Source organism: Pseudophryne corroboree, chromosome 7 (genome assembly GCF_028390025.1).
Source record: "Pseudophryne corroboree isolate aPseCor3 chromosome 7, aPseCor3.hap2, whole genome shotgun sequence".
Lineage (NCBI taxonomy): Eukaryota > Metazoa > Chordata > Amphibia > Anura > Myobatrachidae > Pseudophryne > Pseudophryne corroboree.
Window position 1 is genome coordinate 107,864,170 of NC_086450.1, and position 6,063 is coordinate 107,870,232.

The 6,063-nt window shown below is 50.1% G+C and overlaps 1 protein-coding gene across 8 annotated transcripts in view; it reads right to left on the reverse strand.

Annotated features, from left to right (window-relative positions):
* The window catches only part of GALNT13 (polypeptide N-acetylgalactosaminyltransferase 13), a 770,323-nt gene that overhangs the window by 344,548 nt on the left and 419,712 nt on the right, over positions 1-6,063 (reverse strand). The window lies entirely within an intron of this gene.

Genomic DNA, 6,063 nt, shown 5'->3' on the forward strand with positions numbered 1-6,063 from the left:
CAGACCGGGCGGGAGAGTGCGGATGACTCTGCAGCACCGATTGAGCAAACATGAGGTCCTCCTCAGCCAAGGTATCAAACTTGTAGAATTTAGCAAAAGTGTTTGAACCCGACCAAGTAGCTGCTCGGCAAAGTTGTAATGTCGAGACACCTCGGGCAGCTGCCCAAGAAGAGCCCACCTTCCTAGTGGAATGGGCCTTTACCGAATTTGGTTCTGCCGTAGAATGAGCCTGCTGAATCGTGTTACAGATCCAGCGGGCAATAGTCTGCTTAGAAGCAGGGGCGCCAACCTTGTTGGCTGCATACAGGACAAACAGTGCCTCTGTTTTCCTAACCCGAGCCGTCCTGGCTACATAAACTTTTAAGGCCCTGACTACATCAAGAGACTTGAAATCCTCCAAGTCCCCCGTAGCCACAGGCACGACAATAGGTTGGTTCATATGAAACGATGAAACCACCTTAGGCAGAAATTGAGGACGAGTCCTCAACTCTCCTCTATCCACATGGAAAATCAGATAGGGGCTTTTGTGAGACAAAGCCGCCAATTCGGACACCCGTCTCGCAGATGCCAAGGCTAACAACATGACCACTTCCTAAGTGAGAAATTTCAACTCAACTGTTTGAAGAGGTTCAAACCAGTGTGACTTAAGGAACTGTAACACCACGTTAAGGTCCCATGGTGCCACTGGGGGCACAAAAGGAGGCTGGATGTGCAGCACTCCCTTTACAAAAGTCTGGACTTCTGGGAGAGAAGCCAATTCCTTCTGAAAGAATATAGATAGGGCTGAAATCTGTACCTTAATGGAGCCTAACTTCAGGCCCATATCCACTCCTGTCTGTAGAAAGTGGAGAAAATGGCCCAGGTGGAAATCTTCCGTAGAAGCATTCTTGGCTTCACACCAAGAAACATACTTCCTCCAGATACAGTGATAATGTTTCGCCGTCACCTCCTTCCTAGCCCTTATCAGAGTAGGGATGACTTCCTCCGGAATACCTTTCCCAGCTAGGATTCGGTGTTCAACCACCATGCCGTTAAACGTAACCGCGGTAAGTCTTGGAACACGCAGGGCCCCTGCTGCAACAGGTCCTCCCTGAGAGGAAGAGGCCATGGATCTTCTGTGAGCATCTCCTGAAGATCTGAATACCAGGCCCTTCGAGGCCAATCTGGAACAATGAGTATTGTCTGCACTCTTTTTCTTCTCATGATTCTCAATATTTTGGAGATGAGAGGAAGAGGAGGGAATACATAGACCGACTGAAACACCCATGGTGTCACCAGGGCTTCTTCCGCTACTGCCTGAGGGTCCCTTGACCTGGCACAATACCTGCAAAGCTTCTTGTTGAGGCGTGACGCCATCATGTCTATTTGAGGAAGTTCCCAAAGACTTGTTATCTCTGCAAAAACTTCTTGATGAAGTCCCCACTCTCCTGGATGGAGATCGTGTCTGCTGAGGAAGTCTGCTTCCCAGTTGTCCACTCCCGGAATGAATACAGAACGCTTACGTTATTTTCCGCCCAGCGCAGAATCCTTGTGGCTTCCGCCATTGCCACTCTGCTCCTTGTCCCGCCTTGGCGGTTTACATGAGCCACGGCTGTGACGTTGTCTGATTGAAGCAGAACCGATAGGTCGCGATGAAGATTCTCCGCTTGTCGTAGGCCGTTGTATATGGCCCTTAATTCCAGTATGTTGATGTGTAGACAAGCCTCCTGGCTTGACCATGCTCCCTGAAAATTTCTTCTTTGTGTGACTGCTCCCCATCCTCGGAGGCTCGCGTCCGTGGTCACCAGAACCCAGTCTTGAATGCCGAACCTGCGACCCTCTAGAAGGTGAGCACTCTGCAGCTACCACAGGAGAGACACCTTTATTTTCTGATGAATTTGAAGATGGAACCCGGACCACTTGTCCAGAAGGTCCCACTGAAATGTCCTCGCATGAAACCTGCCGAAGGGGATGGCCTCGTAGGTCGCCACCATTTTTCCCAGTACTCGAGTGCATTGATGGACTGACACTCTTTTCGGTTTTAACAGGTCTCTGACCATGTTCTGGAGTTCCTGGGCTTTTTCCATCGGGAGAAAAACCCTCTTTTGTTCCGCGTCCAGAATCATGCCTAAGAAAGATAGCCGAGTCGTTGGAACCAACTGTGACTTTGGTAGATTTAGAATCCAGCCATGTTGCTGCAGCACTCTCAGGGAGAGCGACACGCTTTTCAGCATCTGATCTCCAGATCTCGCTTTTATCAGGAGATCATTCAAGTACGGGATAATTGTGACTCCCTGCCTGTGCAGGAGCACCATCATTTCCGCCATTACCTTAGTGAAAATCCTTGGGGCCGTGGAAAGCCCAAACGGCAACGTCTGAAACTGGTAATGACAGTCCTGTACAGCGAATCTCAGGTACGCCTGATGAGGGGGATATATGGGGACATGAAGGTATGCATCCTTTATGTCTAGTGACACCATAAAATCCCCCTCTTCCAGGCTGGAGATAACCGCCTGGAGCGATTCCATCTTGAATTTGAACTTTTTCAAGTACAGGTTTAGGGATTTTAGATTTAGAATGGGCCTGACTGAGCCATCCGGTTTCGGAACCACAAACAGGGTTGAATAGTACCTCTTCCCCTGTTGAACTAGGGGAACCTTGACAATCACTTGCTGTTGATACAGCTTTTTAATTGCAGCTAAAACTATCTCCTTCTCTGGGGGAGAAGCTGGTAAAGCCGATTTGAAAAATCGGCGCGGAGGTACCTCTTCGAATTCCAGCTTGTATCCTTGGGATACAATTTCCATCGCCCAAGGATCCACGACTGATTGAACCCAGACGTGGCTGAAGAGTCGAAGACGTGCCCCCACCGGGGCGGACTCCCTCAGTGGAGCCCCAGCGTCATGCGGTGGATTTAGTAGAAGCCGGGGAGGACTTCTGCTCCTGGGAACTAGCCGTAGCAGGCATTCTTTTCTTTCTACCCTTACCTCTGGCGAGGAAGGAAGAGCCTCGACCTCTTCTGGACTTATGCGACCGAAAGGACTGCATCTGATATTGTGGTGTTTTCTTTTGCTGTGGGGGAACATAAGGTAAAAAAGTAGATTTACCCGCGGTAGCTGTGGAAACCCGGTCCGCGAGACCTTCCCCAAATAAAACCTCACCCTCGTAAGGCAAAACTTCCATATGTGTCTTTGAGTCAGCATCACCCGTCCATTGGCGGGTTCACAGGGCTCGCCTAGCAGAAATCGCCATGGCGTTGGCTCTTGAACCCAACAGTCCAATGTCTCTCGAAGTGTCTCTCATATATAAGACTGCGTCTTTAATGTGACCCAAGGTCAATAAAATGCTATCCCTATCTAGGGTATCAATGTCAGCTGACAAGGTATCTGCCCAAGCTGCTACAGCGCTACAAACCCAAGCCAACGCTATTGCCGGTCTGAGCATAAATTGATTTTAAGGTAGTTTCCTGTCTGCGATCAGCAGGGTCCTTGAGGGCTGCCGTGTCTGGAGACGGTAGCGCCACCTTTTTGGACAAGCGCGTTAAAGCCTTGTCCACCCTGGGTGAGGATTCCCACCGTAACCTGTCCTGTGCAGGGAACGGATACGCCATAAGAATTCTCTTGGGAATCTGCAGTTTCTTGTCTGGAGTTTCCCAAGCTTTTTCAAATAACGCATTCAGCTCATGAGATGGGGGAAAGGTTACCTCAGGTTTCTTTTCCTTAAACATGCATACCCTCGTGTCAGGGACAGAGGGGTCATCTGTGATATGTAAAACATATTTTATTGCAATAATCATATAATGAATACTTTTGGCCACCCTTGGGTGTAACCTCGCATCATCGTAGTCGACACAGAATCCGTGTCGGTATCAGTGTCTGCTACCTGGGACAGGGGACGTTTCTGAGACCCTGAAGGGCCCTGTGACACAGTCAAAGCCATGGATTGACTCCCTGTCTTATCCCTGGACTCTGCTTTGTCCAATCTCTTATGTAATAAAGACACATTTGCATTTAAAACATTCCACATATCCAACCAATCAGGTGTCGGCGTTGCCGACGGAGACACCACAATCCTCTGCTCCACCTCCTCCTTAGATGAGCCTTCCGCTTCAGACATGTCGACACACACGTACCGACACCCCCACACACTCAGGGATATATCTATATGGAGACAGTCACCCAATAAGGCCCTTTGGAGAGACAGAGAGAGAGTATGCCAGCACACACCCAGTGCCACCGGACACTGGAATAAAATCCCAGTTAGTACATCGCTTTTGTATAAATATATAAATACACTCACTGCGCCAATTAAAAGTCCCCCCCCCCTCTTTTTTGCCTTCTGTAACCGTGTTCAGCAGGGGAGAGTCCGGGGAGCCAGCTTCTCTGCAGTGTGCTGTGGAGAAAATGGCGCTGGTTAGTGCTGGAGGATCAAGCTCCGCCCCCTCACCGGCGGGCTTTGGTCCCGCTCAAATTATTTATACTGGCAGGGGTTTTTCAATATACCACCTCTGCAGTGTCTAATCTATTTGCCAGTGTCCCTTGAGGTTAATATTGCTGCCCAGGACGCCCCCCCTGCGCCCTGCACCCTTACACTGCCCGCTGTGTGTATATGTGCGCGTTACCTCAGTGCAGATCTGAAGTCTTCTGCCACCTTTGAAGTCTTCTTTCTTCTTAATACTCACCCGGCTTCTATCTTCCGGCTCTGTGAGGAGGACGGCGGCGCGGCTCCGGGACGAACAGCGAGGGTGAGACCTGCGTTCCGACCCTCTGGAGCTAATGGTGTCCAGTAGCCTAAGAAGCAGAGCCTATCATTTAAGTAGGTCTGCTTCTCTCCCCTCAGTCCCACGATGCAGGGAGCCTGTTGCCAGCAGTGCTCCCTGAAAATAAAAAACCTAACAAAAAGTATTTTTCAGAGAAACTCAGTAGAGCTCCCCTGCAGTTCACCCAGTCTCCTCTGGGCACAGGATCTAACTGAGGTCTGGAGGAGGGGCATAGAGGGAGGAGCCAGTGCACACCCATTCTAAAGTCTTTAGCGTGCCCATGTCTCATGCGGAGCCCGTCTATACCCCATGGTCCTTATGGAGTCCCCAGCATCCTCTAGGACGTAAGAGAAAATATATTTGAACAGCCCTATTGTGGAAAGAATGAGAATCAATATATTACCAGATGAATACATTAAAGAATAACCGTATTTAGGGGGTCATTCCGACCTGATCGCACGCTAGCTTCTTTTTGCAGCGCTGCGATCAGGTCACAACTCTGCAAAACTGCACATGTGTATGCACCGCAATGTGCAGGCGTGTCGTACGGGTACAAAGCGGATCGGTGCTGGGCGATGGATTTAACGAAAAATCAATTCGCACAGCCGATCGCAAGAAGATTGACAGGAAGAGGGCGTTTATGGGTGTCAACTGACCGTTTTCAGGGAGTGGTTGGAAAAACGCAGGCGTGTACAAGCGTTTGCAGGGCGGGTGTCTGACGTCAATTCCGGGACCAGACAGGCTGAAGTGATCACAGCGTCTGAGTAAGTTCAGACCTACTCAGAAACTGCACAAAATGTTTTATACCGCACGGCTGCACAAGCATTTGCACACTTGCAAAGAAAAAATACACTCCCCCATAGGCGGCGACTATCTGATCACAGCGCTGCAAAAAATAGCTAGCGTGCGATCAGGTCGGAATGACCCCCTTAATACATTGTATATCATACACAAGCAGTACAGTACAATTGTTCAAATATATTTTTCGTTGTGCTATCACCAGATCACCCTCCTCTATTCCTGAATAATCGTCTTCCAGTGCTTTCTCACACCAGTCAGGGCCGGCGCCACCATTAGGCAGCTTTAGGCAGCTGCCTATGGGCGCCGGCCGCTGGAGGGCGGCACACTCCCATTGAATCTGTTTTATTATGTTTTACTAAGCTGCTCTTGCAGCGGCCGCGGGTCCAGCCAGCCGCAGCCGCCGCTATTTGTCAACCTCACCACCGGCAGTGCTGACACCCATCAGTTGTGCTGCTGGCTGTCCTGTGGGGTGTTGGGCACAAGGGGGCAGTGTGAGGTAGGGGAAGGAGGACAGCAGCGCAGTG